Genomic DNA, 15,935 nt, shown 5'->3' on the forward strand with positions numbered 1-15,935 from the left:
TCCAGAGAGGAAGTGACTTGCCTAATGTCACGTGGCTAGTTTGCCACAGAGTCATCAAATATCGTAGCTGGAAGGTTCTTTAGAGGTCATCTAAGTTGACCTCCACATTTTACAGAGAAAGGAAAGTCTTCTTATGTAGATGAGATGACTTGCCCCACAGAAGACAGGTAGTAGAAACAAGATAACTCTTATTTTAATTAGGTTCACTTAAAGTGCTCTAGAAATGGGAGCCATTGCCAACCTCTTTGGAGGTGCCATGAAGAAAATGTTTTGCAAACTTGCAGGCTGTCTTTGAATATGAGACCCAAGTGGGTGGCCAGTTCTTAGAGTTCAGGGCTCTGATAAGTTTCTGCGTACTTTTATACAGAGCATTGGTGAGTTGACCCTAGAGGGCAGTCAACAGTATTTAATACCGTTCAAGGACGATGTTGTCTTAGTAAACCCGACACAGGCGAATGTATCAATCAGTCATGGAAGCCCTGCTAAATTTGGAACAGGAAAAACTACTCTGGCATAAAGGGTCCCATAAGCTCCATGAAGGGTTGGGATCATTCTCATCTATCTTTTGTATCTCCATCTCACTTCATGCAATAGGTACTTCTTAAACACTTATTGCATCGCATCACCTAAATGTAGCATATCCCACAGATTGGAGATAACGCAGTGTTTTGTGCAATATTTAATAAATGTTTGAGTTGAATTAATTTCTCTCTACTCTGTATCTTCCTAATTTGGAGCATAGTGCTCTGCCCTAGCAGAGGCTTAATAAGAATTCTGTCAATATCGTATCTTCTCCAATTTGGAGTACATGATCTGCAAATTGTAGAAGCATAATGAATGCCTGTAGTGTTTGATTGAAATCTCTTAATTTTGTATTTTCCCTGGTCCCCAAAATTGGACCTATGCATGCAGCAAGCAATTAATCAATGTTATTTGGATATCTATTGCTCAAGTAGATACTTAAAAAATGGTTATTGACTCAATGTATCTCTACCTCACATTTCCCCCTTCCCAGAGAACAGAGCTCAGGACACAATAAGAATTCAATAATTGTTAGTTAGCTAGGTGAACATAAAAGCCATTAAAAAATGCTTGTTGAATTGGATTATCTCTACTTTGTATCCCCTAATCAGTTCTACATACAACAAGCAATTAATAAATATTAGTTAGATAACCTCTTGTATACAGTAGACATGTAATAAATGATTTTTGAAGTAAATGATCTTAATTTCTCATCTTCCCTAGCTCTGAACACAGGCACTACATACAATAAGTGCTGAATAAATGTTAGTTGAGATGACTTTGTATACCATACTTACTTAAGTAGTTGCTGTATTAGGTTAACTCAATTCTGTACTTCCTCCAGATCAGATTAAAAGGGGTCTGCACACAATAGGTGCTGAAGATGGATTGGTTAAATAGGAGTCTACCAACAGTAGTTGGTATTATGGTTGGAATGTATGGTATTATGGTAATAAATGGTTGGAATTAAATCATCTTGATTTCTCATCTCTTTGAACTCATGAACAGAGTAGGCACTTAATAAATGTTATTTTAATAAACTCTGCATATAAGTATTTAATAAATAGGAATTTGACACCTCATTTTTTGCTTCTCTAAGCTACACTATAGGCAGATGTTTAATATATGTTAATTGAACATGTTTTGCACACAGTAGGCACTTAATAAATGACTATAACATGGAATAATCCCAACTTTGTACCTCCCTCAGTCCAGAACACTGGATTCTATACACTAGCTGCTTAATGAATGTTAGTTGGACAAGCTTTTCACACAATAAGTAGTACATAACTTAGTTTTAAAATGAATGATATCAACTTTTAATTGTTCCCAATACTGAGGACAGACTTTTACCTACAGTAAACCTTTAATAAATGGGAGTTGGTTAGCCTTTGCATAGACTACATAATTAATAAACAAGCCTTTGAATACAATAAGCAGTTAATAAATGTTACCTGGGTAGGTTTTGCATACATTCAGCACATAATGAGCAATAATCGCATTGATTTATCTCACTTTTTCATCTCCCCCAAAGCTATGTAAACAATGGGTGCTTAATACATGCTGTCTGATACTGCTTCACCAAAGATGGAGCACTTAATAAAGCTTTATTGAATTGAATTAGATCAACTTTGTGATTTTTCAGCTTGCACACTTGTTTTGTATACAGTAAGCATTTAATATATGTCAGTTGCCCAGAATTTGCAGAGAATATAGCTTGAAAAATCATAAATTGTTGAATTGCTTTATCTCATCTTTGCATCTCCCCAAAAGCTATGTAAACCATAAGTGCTTAATGCATGCTGTTTGATCCTGCTCCACCAAAAGCAATAATTTAATAAATCTACATTGAATTTAATCAGATCAACTTTGCAATTCTTCAGCCTAAATATTTGGTTGTGTATACAATAAGCACTTAATATGTTAGTCACCTAGGCATCGCCCAGAATACTGCTCACAAATCACAAATCATTGCTGAATTGAATTCTTTCAACTCTGCACTTTCCTAGCCCTAAGCATATGGATCGACATACAGCAAGCACTTATTAAATATTAGTTGGCCAGCCTCTGAAAACAGTAGGTGTTTAATGAATGATTGTTAAATTGATTCATTTTCAATTATGCATCTCCCATGGGGCTTTTGTACACAGAGATGCTTACTATATGTTGTTTAAGCCTAATCTGCATATAGCAGGGACTTAATAAATCACTATCAATTGAATCATCTTGATTTTTCATGCCCTGTAGTTTTGAGCACATGGCTTCATATACAATAAGCATTTAATAAACAACATCTGATTAGGCTCTGTATACATTAGATGCTTAACAAATAGGATTTGAATTGGATTATTTGATCTTTGCATAGGTGCTTAATACATAGTGGTTAAATGGAGTTATCTCAAATTTACATCTTTGCAGCCCTGGGTCAAGAGCTCTGCATACATTAAATGCTTAATAAATATTAGTTGACTTAGCTTTGCAAACAGTAGGTCCTTAGTGATTTGTTGTTGAATTGATTTGTTTTAACTCTGCATCTCCCATGGAGCTGGGCAAATAGTTTAATAAATTTTGGTTGAACAGGCTCTGCATACAGCAGGCACTTACTAAAGAAATTTTTAATTGAACTATCTCAATTCTACATGTCCCCCAGTCATGAGTAAAGAGCTCTGCAAACAATAATAATTTAATAAATGTCAATTACCCAGACTCTGCATACTGTAGTTGCTTAATAAATGACTGATGAATTCATTTATCCCAACTTTGCATTTTCCTTGGCCTGGAGTACAGGTCTTTAAATATAGCAGGTATATAATTTATACATACATACATATATATATATATATATATATATATATTACTTGGACAGGCTTTGTGTACAGTAGGTACTTAATAAATACTTTTCATTCAACTTTCTTAACTCTGTATCAGCCCCTTAAACTGACCATGGAATTCTATATACAGCAAATATATAATAAAAATGACTGAGACTCTGTATACAGCAGGCACTTAACAAACAGTTGAATCATCTGAACTTTGAATTTTCTACAGGGCTCTGCACACAGTAGATACTTAGTGCATATTACTTGGACATGTTTGATGAATGACTTTTAAATGAAATATTTGACCTTTCCATCTTCCTTAATCCAGAACACAAAGCTCAGCACACAGTAAGTGCTTAATATATGTTAGACTTTGTGCAAAGCAATCACTTAATAAATTAATCTATTTGAATTGCCATAAGTTTCTATCTCCACCAAATCTGAGCACAGGCTTTTACACAGAGAAAGTATTTAGTAAATGTCCACTGACTCTGTGCATAGTAGGTGCTTAATAAGGTAACTATTATCTCTCCCCATCCCAGTCCAGAGCACAAGTTTCTATTAAGTACTCAATAACTCTTTTAGATAAGCTTTGTATACAGTAAGTGCTTAATAATTTCTTAATTGATTTACCTCAACTATACATTTCTTCAAATCTTAATTCAGTCCTCTAATACAATAAGAGCTTAATAAAGGTTAGTAGAACAGGTTTTATACTTAGTAAATGTATAATAGTTGAATTGGCTTACCTCAAGTTTGCATCTCCCACAGCCCAGGACTCAATTAGCAGTTGGGACTTACATAAATGTTGGCTGGATAAGCTTTGAATACAGTAGATGCTTAATAATTGGTTGTTGAATTGTTTATCTTAACCTTATATCTCAGTGTTGATGTTTATTACCTGTGTGATATTAGGCAAGTCATTTCCCTTCTTTAGGGCTCAGTTTATTCATCTGTAGAATGAGGTGGTTAGAATAGATGGCGCCTGAGATTATTTGACCCTGTAACCTTATAAACTCTGTCTCACACTCCAAGAATAGGGTAGCACACACAATAAGCACTTAAAAAAGGATAGACAAAGAGACTCTGTAGACAGTAGGAACTCATGAACAAATACTCAACATCGTCTCCTGCGGCCCTTTAGGACTCTGTAATTAGTAAGCACTCAATAAAGGTTACTGAGGTCTACTGAACACAATGAGTATTTACCACCTTCAACTTTGTCTCTCCCCCAGCCCTTTGAGAATTCTGTACACAGTAAATGCACAATAAATGTTAACTGGGCAGGCTCTATACACAGGGAGCATATAATATCAACTCTACTTCCTATTGATCCCTTAAGAACTCTGTTCACCGTAGGCACTCAATAAATGTTAGTGGGGCAGGCTCTATACAGAGTGGACATTTAATATCAACTTTCACTGTGCTGCAGCCCCTTAAAGACTCTGTACACAGTAAGCCCTTAATATATGTTAAATGGACATTTTCTGTATATGGGGGGCATTTAATATCAACTTTACTTCTCGTCAAGCACAGAGTGAGTGTTTACTATTAACTTTGCTATCCCCAGGCCCTTAAAAACTCTGTATAGAGTAAGGCCTCAATAAATGTGTTGAGCAGGCTCTGTACACTGTGAGCATTTAGTATAATTTTGCCTCTCCCCCAGCCCCTTGAGGACTCTGTATATAGTAAGTCCTCAATGAATTTTAATTGGGCAGGCTTTGTACACAATGAGCATTTAATGTCAACTTTCCCTCTCCCCCAGTTTCTTGAGAAGTCTGTATACAGTAAGCCCTCAATAAATACTAGTTGAGCAGGCTCTGTACACAATGGGCATTTACTATTAACTTTGCCTCTCTCCCAGTCCCTTGAGAACTCTGTATGCAGTAAGCCCTCAATAAATGTTAGTTGAGCAGACTCTGTATACAGTAGGCATTTACTATTGACTTTGCCTGTCCCCCAGCCCATTATGAACTCTGTATAGAGTAAGACCTCAATAAATTTTAGTTGGCCAGGCTCTGTATACAGTGGGCATTTAATATCAACTTGAAAACTCTTTATACATACAGTACATCTTCAATAAATGTTAGTTGGGCAGCCTCTGCACACAATAGGCATTTACTATTGACTTTGCTTCTCCCCCACTCCCTTGAGGACTCTATGCAATAAGATCTCAATAAACATTAGTTAAGCAGGCTCTTTACACAATGGACATTTACTATTAATTTTGCCTCTCCCCCACAATCTTGAGGACTCTGTATGCAGTCAGCCCACAATAAATTTTACTTGGGCAGGCTCTGTACACAGTAGGCATTTAATATTAACTTTGCCTTTCCCTCAGCCCCTTAAGAACTCTGTATACAGTAAGGCCTCTGTAAATGTTAATTGGGCAGGTTCTATAAACATTGGCCATTTAATATCAACTTTGCTTCTCCCCCAGCCCACTGTGGACTCTGTATACAGTCACACCTCAATAAATGTTAGTTAGGCAGACTCTGTACACAATATGCATTTCCTATTAACTTTGCCTCTCCTACAGTCCCTTAGTTGGACAGCCTCTGTACACAGTGGGCATTTAATATTAACTTTGCCTATCCCCCACCCCTTGAGGACTCTGTAAACAGTAAGCCCACTATAAATGCTAATTGGCAGGCTCTGTACACAGTAGGCATTTAATATCAACTTTACCTGTCTTCCAACTCATTGTGCAATCCGTATACAGTAAGCCCCCAATACATTTTATTTGGGCAGGCTCTGTACACAGTGGGCATTTAACATTTAAATTTTGCCTGTCTCCCAACCCCTTAAGGATACTATACACAGTAAGACCATAATAAATTTTAGCAGGGCAGGCTTTGTATACAATGGTCACTTAATATCAACTTTGCCTGTTCCCCAGCTCCTTAAGGACTCTGTATATAGTAAGTCCTTAATAAATTTTAGTTGGGCAACTTCTGTATACAGTAGATATTTACTATTGACTTTTCCTCTTTTCTACCCCCTTAAGGACTCCGTATATAGTTAGGCCTCAATACATGTTAATTGGACAGCCTCTGTACACAGTGGGCATTTACTATTAACTTTGCCTCTTCACCAGCCCTTTAAGGATTCTGTATACAGTAAGTCCTCAATAAATTTTATTTGGGCAGGCTCTATACCCAGTAGGCATTTGATATCAACTTTACCTATCCCCCAGATCATTGTGGAATCTGTATACAGTAAGCCCCCAATAAATTTTATTTGGGCAGGCTCTGTACACAGTGGGCATTTAATATCAACTTTGCCTCTTCGCCAGCCCCTTAAGGATTCTGTATACAATAAGCCCTCAATGAATTTTATTTGGGCAGGCTCTGTACCCAGTGGGCATTTACTATTAACTTTGCCTCTTCACCAGCCCCTTAAGGATTCTGTATACAGTAAGTCCTCAATAAATTTTATTTGGGCAGGCTCTGTACCCAGTGGGCATTTACTATTAACTTTGCCTCTTCACCAGCCCCTTAAGGATTCTGTATAGAGTAAGTCCTCAATAAATTTTATTTGGGGAGGCTCTGTACACAGTGGGCATTTACTATTAATTTTACCTATCCCCCAGCTCATTGTGGAATCTGTATACAGTAAGCCCCCAATAAATTTTATTTGGGCAGGCTCTGTACACAGTGGGCATTTAATATTTAAACTTTGCCTATCTCCCAACGTCTTAAGGATTCTATACACAGTAAGGCCTCAATAAATGTTAGCTGGGCAAGCTCTGTACACAGTGGGCATTTACTATTAACTTTACCTATCCCCCAGCTCATTGTGGAATCTGTATACAGTAAGCCCCAATAAATTTTATTTGGGCAGGCTCTGTACACAGTGGGCATTTAATATCAACTTTGCCTCTTCGCCAGCCCCTTAAGGATTCTATATACAGTAAGCCCCCAATGAATTTTATTTGGGCAGGCTCTGTACCCAGTGGGCATTTACTATTAACTTTGCCTCTTCACCAGCCCCTTAAGGATTCTGTATACAGTAAGTCCTCAATAAATTTTATTTGGGGAGGCTCTGTACACAGTGGGCATTTACTATTAATTTTACCTATCCCCCAGCTCATTGTGGAATCTGTATACAGTAAGCCCCCAATAAATTTTATTTGGGCAGGCTCTGTACACAGTGGGCATTTAATATTTAAACTTTGCCTATCTCCCAACCCCTTAAGGATTCTATACACAGTAAGTCCTCAATAAATTTTGTTTGGGGAGGCTCTGTACACAGTGCGCATTTAATATTAACTTTACCTATCCCCAGCTCATTGTGGAATCTGTATACAGTAAGCCCCCAATAAATTTTATTTGGGCAGGCTTTGTACACAGTGGGCATTTAATATCAACTTTGCCTCTTCAGCATCCCCTTAAGGATTCTGTATACAGTAAGTCCTCAATAAATTTTATTTGGGCAGGCTCTGTACCCAGTGGGCATTTACTATTAACTTTGCCTCTTCACCAGCCCCTTAAGTAGTCTGTATACAGTAAGCCCTCAATAAATTTTATTTGGGCAGGCTCTGTACACAGTGGGCATTTAATATTTAAACTTTGCCTATCTCCCAACGTCTTAAGGATTCTATACACAGTAAGGCCTCAATAAATGTTAGTTGGGCAAGCTCTGTACACAGTGGGCATTTACTATTAACTTTACCTATCCCCCAGCTCATTGTGGAATCTGTATACAGTAAGCCCCCAATAAATTTTATTTGGGCAGGCTCTGTACCCAGTGGGCATTTACTATTTACTTTGCCTCTTCACCAGCCCCTTAAGGATTCTGAATACAATAAGCCCTCAATAAATTTTATTTGGGCAGGCTCTGTACACAGTGGGCATTTAATATTTAAACTTTGCCTATCGCCCAACCCCTTAAGGATTCTATACACAGTAAGTCCTCAATAAATTTTATTTGGGCAGGCTCTGTACCCAGTGGGCATTTACTATTAACTTTGCCTCTTCACCAGCCCCTTAAGGATTCTGTATACAGTAAGCCCTCAATGAATTTTATTTGGCCAGGCTCTGTACACAGTGGGCATTTAATATTTAAACTTTGCCTATCTCCCAACGCCTTAAGGATTCTATACACAGTAAGGCCTCAATAAATGTTAGTTGGGCAAGCTCTGTACACAGTGGGCATTTACTATTAACTTTACCTATCCCCCAGCTCATTGTGGAATCTGTATACAGTAAGCCCTCAATAAATTTTATTTGGGCAGACTCTGTACCCAGTGCGCATTTAGTATTAACTTTGCCTCTTCACCAGCCCCTTAACGATTCTGTATACAGTAAGTCCTCAATAAATTTTATTTGGGGAGGCTCTGTACACAGTGGGCATTTACTATTAACTTTACCTATCCCCCAGCTCATTGTGGAATCTGTATACAGTAAGCCCCCAATAAATTTTATTTGGGCAGGCTCTGTACCCAGTGGGCATTTACTATTAACTTTGCCTCTTCACCAGCCCCTTAAGGATTCTATATACAGTAAGCCCTCAATAAATTTTATTTGGGCAGGCTCTGTACACAGTGGGCATTTAATATTTAAACTTTGCCTATCTCCCAGCCCCTTAATGATTCTGTATACAGTAAGTCCTCAATAAATTTTATTTGGGCCGGCTCTGTACCCAGTGAGCATTTACTATTAACTTTGCCTCTTCACCAGCCCCTTAAGGATTCTGTATACAGTAAGCCCTCAATGAATTTTATTTGGGCAGGCTCTGTACCCAGTGGGCATTTACTATTAACTTTGCCTCTTCACCAGGCCCTTAAGGATTCTGTATACAGTAAGTCCTCAATAAATTTTGTTTGGGGAGGCTCTGTACACAGTGGGCATTTAATATTAACTTTACCTATCCCCCAGCTCATTGTGGAATATGTATACAGTAAGCCCCCAATAAATTTTATTTGGGCAGGCTCTGTACCCAGTGGGCATCTGATATCAACTTTACCTATCCCCCAGCTCATTGTGGAATATGTATACAGTAAGCCCCCAGTAATTTTTTATTGGCCAAGCTTTGTAACACAGTGGGCATTTACTATTAACTTTGCCTCTTCACCAGCCGCTTAAGGATTCTGTATACAGTAAGTCCTCAATAAATTTTATTTGGGCAGGCTCTGTACCTAGTGGGCATTTACTATTAACTTTGCCTCTTCACCAGCCCCTTAAGGAGTCTGTATACAGTAAGCCCTAATTAAATTTTATTTGGGCAGGCTCTGTACACAATGGGCATTTAATATTTAAACTTTGCCTATCTCCCAACGTCTTAAGGATTCTATACACAGTAAGGCCTCAATAAATGTTAGTTGGGCAAGCTCTGTACACAGTGGGCATTTACTATTAGCTTTACCTATACCCCAGCTCATTGTGGAATCTGTATACAGTAAGCCCCCAATAAATTTTATTTGGGCAGGCTCTGTACACAGTGGGCATTTAATATCAACTTTGCCTCTTCGCCAGCCCCTTAAGGATTCTGTATACAGTAAGCCCTCAATGAATTTTATTTGGGCAGGCTCTGTACCCAGTGGGTATTTACTATTAACTTTGCCTCTTCACCAGCCCCTTAAGGATTCTGTATACAGTAAGTCCTCAATAAATTTTATTTGGGGAGGCTCTGTACACAGTGGGCATTTACTATTAATTTTACCTATCCCCCAGCTCATTGTGGAATCTGTATACAGTAAGCCCCCAATAAATTTTATTTGGGCAGGCTCTGTACACAGTGGGCATTTAATATCAACTTTGCCTCTTCGCCAGCCCCTTAAGGATTCTGTATACAATAAGCCCTCAATGAATTTTATTTGGGCAGGCTCTGTACCCAGTGGGCATTTACTATTAACTTTGCCTCTTCACCAGCCCCTTAAGGAGTCTGTATACAGTAAGCCCTAATTAAATTTTATTTGGGCAGGCTCTGTACACAATGGGCATTTAATATTTAAACTTTGCCTATCTCCCAACGTCTTAAGGATTCTATACACAGTAAGGCCTCAATAAATGTTAGCTGGGCAAGCTCTGTACACAGTGGGCATTTACTATTAACTTTACCTATACCCCAGCTCATTGTGGAATCTGTATACAGTAAGCCCCCAATAAATTTTATTTGGGCAGGCTCTGTACACAGTGGGCATTTAATATCAACTTTGCCTCTTCGCCAGCCCCTTAAGGATTCTGTATACAGTAAGCCCTCAATGAATTTTATTTGGGCAGGCTCTGTACCCAGTGGGTATTTACTATTAACTTTGCCTCTTCACCAGCCCCTTAAGGATTCTGTATACAGTAAGTCCTCAATAAATTTTATTTGGGGAGGCTCTGTACACAGTGGGCATTTACTATTAATTTTACCTATCCCCCAGCTCATTGTGGAATCTGTATACAGTAAGCCCCCAATAAATTTTATTTGGGCAGGCTCTGTACACAGTGGGCATTTAATATTTAAACTTTGCCTATCTCCCAACCCCTTAAGGATTCTATACACAGTAAGTCCTCAATAAATTTTGTTTGGGGAGGCTCTGTACACAGTGGGCATTTAATATTAACTTTACCTATCCCCAGCTCATTGTGGAATCTGTATACAGTAAGCCCCCAATAAATTTTATTTGGGCAGGCTTTGTACACAGTGGGCATTTAATATCAACTTTGCCTCTTCAGCATCCCCTTAAGGATTCTGTATACAGTAAGTCCTCAATAAATTTTATTTGGGCAGGCTCTGTACCCAGTGGGCATTTACTATTAACTTTGCCTCTTCACCAGCCCCTTAAGTAGTCTGTATACAGTAAGCCCTCAATAAATTTTATTTGGGCAGGCTCTGTACACAGTGGGCATTTAATATTTAAACTTTACCTCTTCACCAGCCCCTTAAGGAGTCTGTATACAGTAAGTCCTCAATAAATTTTATTTGGGCAGGCTCTGTACACAGTGGGCATTTAATATTAACTTTACCTATCCCCAGCTCATTGTGGAATCTGTATACAGTAAGCCCTCAATAAATTTTATTTGGGCAGGCTCTGTACACAGTGGGCATTTAATATCAACTTTGCCTCTCTCCTAGCCCTTTAAGGATTCTGTATACAGTAAGCCCCCAATAAATTTTATTTGGGCAGCCTCTGTACCCAGTGGGCATTTACTATTAACTTTGCCTCTTCACCAGTCCTTTAAGGATTCTGTATACAGTAAGTCCTCAATAAATTTTATTTGGGCAGGCTCTGTACACAGTGGGCATTTACTATCAACTTTGCCTCTTCACCAGCCCCTTAACAATTCTGTATACAGTAAGTCCTCAATAAATTTTATTTGGGGAGGCTCTGTACACAGTGGGCATTTACTATTAACTTTACCTATCCCCCAGCTCATTGTGGAATCTGTATACAGTAAGCCCCCAATAAATTTTATTTGGGCAGCCTCTGTACCCAGTGGGCATTTAGTATTAACTTTGCCTCTTCACCAGCCGCTTAAGGATTCTGTATACAGTAAGTCCTCAATAAATTTTATTTGGGCAGGCTCTGTACCTAGTGGGCATTTACTATTAACTTTGCCTCTTCACCAGCCCCTTAAGGAGTCTGTATACAGTAAGCCCTCAATAAATTTTATTTGGGCAGGCTCTGTACACAGTGGGCATTTAATATTCAAACTTTGCCTATCTCCCAACGTCTTAAGGATTCTATACACAGTAAGGCCTCAATAAATGTTAGTTGGGCAAGCTCTGTACACAGTGGGCATTTACTATTAACTTTACCTATACCCCAGCTCATTGTGGAATCTGTATACAGTAAGCCCCCAATAAATTTTATTTGGGCAGGCTCTGTACACAGTGGGCATTTAATATCAACTTTGCCTCTTCGCCAGCCCCTTAAGGATTCTGTATACAGTAAGCCCTCAATGAATTTTATTTGGGCAGGCTCTGTACCCAGTGGGCATTTACTATTAACTTTGCCTCTTCACCAGCCCCTTAAGGATTCTGTATACAGTAAGTCCTCAATAAATTTTATTTGGGGAGGCTCTGTACACAGTGGGCATTTACTATTAATTTTACCTATCCCCCAGCTCATTGTGGAATCTGTATACAGTAAGCCCCCAATAAATTTTATTTGGGCAGGCTCTGTACACAGTGGGCATTTAATATTTAAACTTTGCCTATCTCCCAACCCCTTAAGGATTCTATACACAGTAAGTCCTCAATAAATTTTATTTGGACAGACTCTCTACCCAGTGGGCATTTAGTATTAACTTTGCCTCTTCACCAGCCCCTTAATGATTCTGTATACAGTAAGTCCTCAATAAATTTTATTTGGGGAGGCTCTGTACACAGTGGGCATTTACTATTAACTTTACCTATACCCCAGCTCATTGTGGAATCTGTATACAGTAAGCCCCCAATAAATTTTATTTGGGCAGGCTCTGTACCCAGTGGGCATTTCCTATTAACTTTGCCTCTCCCCCAGTCCCATGAGGACTCTGTGTGCAGTAAGGCCTCAATAAATGTTAGTTGGGCAGGCTCTGTACACAGTGGGCATTTAATATCAACTTTGTCTCTCTCCTAGCCCTTTAAGGATTCTGTATACAGTAAGCCCCCAATAAATTTTATTTGGGCAGCCTCTGTACCCAGTGGGCATTTACTATTAACTTTGCCTCTTCACCAGTCCTTTAAGGATTCTGTATACAGTAAGTCCTCAATAAATTTTATTTGGGCAGGCTCTGTACCCAGTGGGCATTTACTATCAACTTTGCCTCTTCACCAGCCCCTTAACAATTCTGTATACAGTAAGTCCTCAATAAATTTTATTTGGGGAGGCTCTGTACACAGTGGGCATTTACTATTAACTTTACCTATCCCCCAGCTCATTGTGGAATCTGTATACAGTAAGCCCCCAATAAATTTTATTTGGGCAGACTCTGTACACAGTGGGCATTTAGTATCAACTTTGCCTTTTCACCAGCCCCTTATGGATTCTGTATACAGTAAGTCCTCAATAAATTTTATTTGGGCAGGCTCTGTACCCTGTGGGCATTTAATATCAACTTTGCCTCTCTCCCAGCCCTTTAAGGACTCTGTATACAGTAAGTCCTTAAAAAATGTAGTTGAGCAGACTGTACACAGTAGGCATTTCCTATTAACTTTGCCTCTCCCCCAGTCCCATGAGGACTCTGTGTGCAGTAAGGCCTCAATAAATGTTAGTTGGGCAGGCTCTGTACACAGTGGGCATTTAATATCAACTTTGCCTCTCTCCTAGCCCTTTAAGGATTCTGTATACAGTAAGCCCCCAATAAATTTTATTTGGGCAGCCTCTGTACCCAGTGGGCATTTACTATTAACTTTGCCTCTTCACCAGTCCTTTAAGGATTCTGTATACAGTAAGTCCTCAATAAATTTTATTTGGGCAGGCTCTGTACACAGTGGGCATTTACTATCAACTTTGCCTCTCTCCCAGTCCCTTGAGGACTCTGTATACAGTAAAACCTCAATAAATGTTAGTTGGGCAGGCTCTGTACACAGTGGGCATTTAATATCACCTTTGCCTGTCTACCAGACCCTTAAGGACTCTATACATAGGCACTGGATAAATGTTAGTAGTTCAGGTGATGTACACAGTGGGCACTTATTAACTTCCCATCTACCTCTCTGCCAGCTGTTCAAGGCTTGTGTACACATAAGTAGCACTCTTAAGGACTCTGTATGTATGGTTCTTCCCCTGCCTGTGAACTAGGCTTCTGCTGCTAGCTGGTGGGCTCATGCTATTCTTATAGGGGTTTGGGAGAGGGCATGATCCTCCTGGCGGCCTGTGATTTGCTGAATTCATTCCTGGAGGGGGCGGGTCCACCTCAAAGTCTCCTTTCCCTGTCCAATCCTGGCCCTGCCCTGAGGAAGCCATTTAACATGAAGGGACTGCTGCTATATGGTGACTGAACCACCTGTGGCATTATCTGGCCACTGAAAGGGGGGAAGAGGGAAACCATGCCCTCTAGGGGGGGCAAACAGGAGAAGGGCAGTATAAAAGCTGGCAAAGTTTTAAGGGATATCTCAATTGAGAGGCCTCCACTTTGTCCTAAATGTACAGGGGCAGTGTGGCTGGCTAGGACACTTCCCAAGGACAAACTAGGGCTAGAAGGGACCAGGCCTTTCAGTTAGCAGCCCGGAAAACTGAGGCCCAAAAGGGGCTCAAGCCCAAGTTACTCTAGCTAAGTCATTTCCAGAGCTGCATTTAAATCTGGGGGCCTAGTTTGGTGCTCAGTAAGCACAGCTGCCTACCTTGCTCCCAATTCTCTCCTCAACATCATTTCCCTTCCTCCCCCTCCTCATAGAACCCAGGCATCCCATAGTGGGAAAGAGAGTCCCTGGAACTTAAACCAAGGCAGAGAAGACCCCCTCTGAGGGAGGGTGCTGGCACTGAAAAATGGGCAGATGCCAGTCCTTATTTGGGGGACAGAATTGAAAAAAAAAATGAAAGAGGCTCCCAAAGGTGGCTTTGATTGGAACTCAGCTTCCCCTTCATCTATTTTCCCGGGGAGTTATTTTCCTCAATCCTTCCATTAATTTGGGGGTTGCCTCCCCCTTCTGATCATCAGCAAAGCCCATCCTACCCCAGACCCTCCCCAGGCTCGAATGGAGCTGCCTCCAAGCAATATCATTCCAGAAACTGAAACATAAAGCAGCCCACGGACCCATCAGCCAGCTGCCAAAATGGATCTCTGAAACCATTCTGGGTTTTCACAGAACAGGGAAGACCTGCAGTACCAGGTGAGCTTCCCTGCCCTCTGGAGCACAGGTTCTTCCTGAGCCCCCAGCCGGCTACGTGTCCCCGCCTCCCGTTGGTCCTGTGGCCTTAGCAAGCAGGTTGGGTTGGGTCCCCTTTCTCTGAGCTTGGGGTATGAGGGAGAGGCATGAAGCCCCCTCCCCCTGGGCCAGCATGGCCATTGGCCTAAAAAATTGCCCATCACTCCTCTCTGGCAAAAGAATCGGGGTCAACGGGGCGATTGCTCACCAGAGGACCCCCTCCCCACTTTTTGACAGTGGGAAAAACACATTTCCCTCACAACCTTGACTGCTTACATCCACACCACCTCCTTCAGTCTACTTTAATATCAAGTTGGTGCCAAGGTGCCATCTGAAGGAGTCAGGGACCCCCTGGCCAGCTCCCCCTCCCCCTGTGACTGCACCCAGCGCTTCCTGGGCCCCCTGCCTCTTTTTCTCAGCTTCGGTTTCTTGGGATCTTATTTCTGGGCATTTCTCTGTTTGGTGACAGAGCCAGGAGGCCAGACACCACTCAATCATCTGCTTCAGAAAATAGACTTCTGGCCTTTCTATTGGACAGGGGGTCGCTGCGGCCATGCAGCTGTGGTCGGGGGGTGGGGGGGTCCTGAGATTTTAGAATTGGAAGGAACTTTGGAGATCTGCTCTCCCCTCCCTCCCAACTCTCCCTCCCCACCCTGGTTTTCCAGATTAGCAAAATGTGTCTCAGGGATGAAGTGGCAAGGCAAGGCCGGAGCTAGTTGGGAACAGGATTCAAATCCAAGCCTTTTGATTTCAAACCAGGCTTTCTCTTTTCTACCCCAAGCCTTCTGCACTGCCAGTCCCTCAGTTCCT

This window comes from Antechinus flavipes, chromosome X (genome assembly GCF_016432865.1).
Source record: "Antechinus flavipes isolate AdamAnt ecotype Samford, QLD, Australia chromosome X, AdamAnt_v2, whole genome shotgun sequence".
Taxonomy (NCBI): Eukaryota; Metazoa; Chordata; class Mammalia; order Dasyuromorphia; family Dasyuridae; genus Antechinus; species Antechinus flavipes.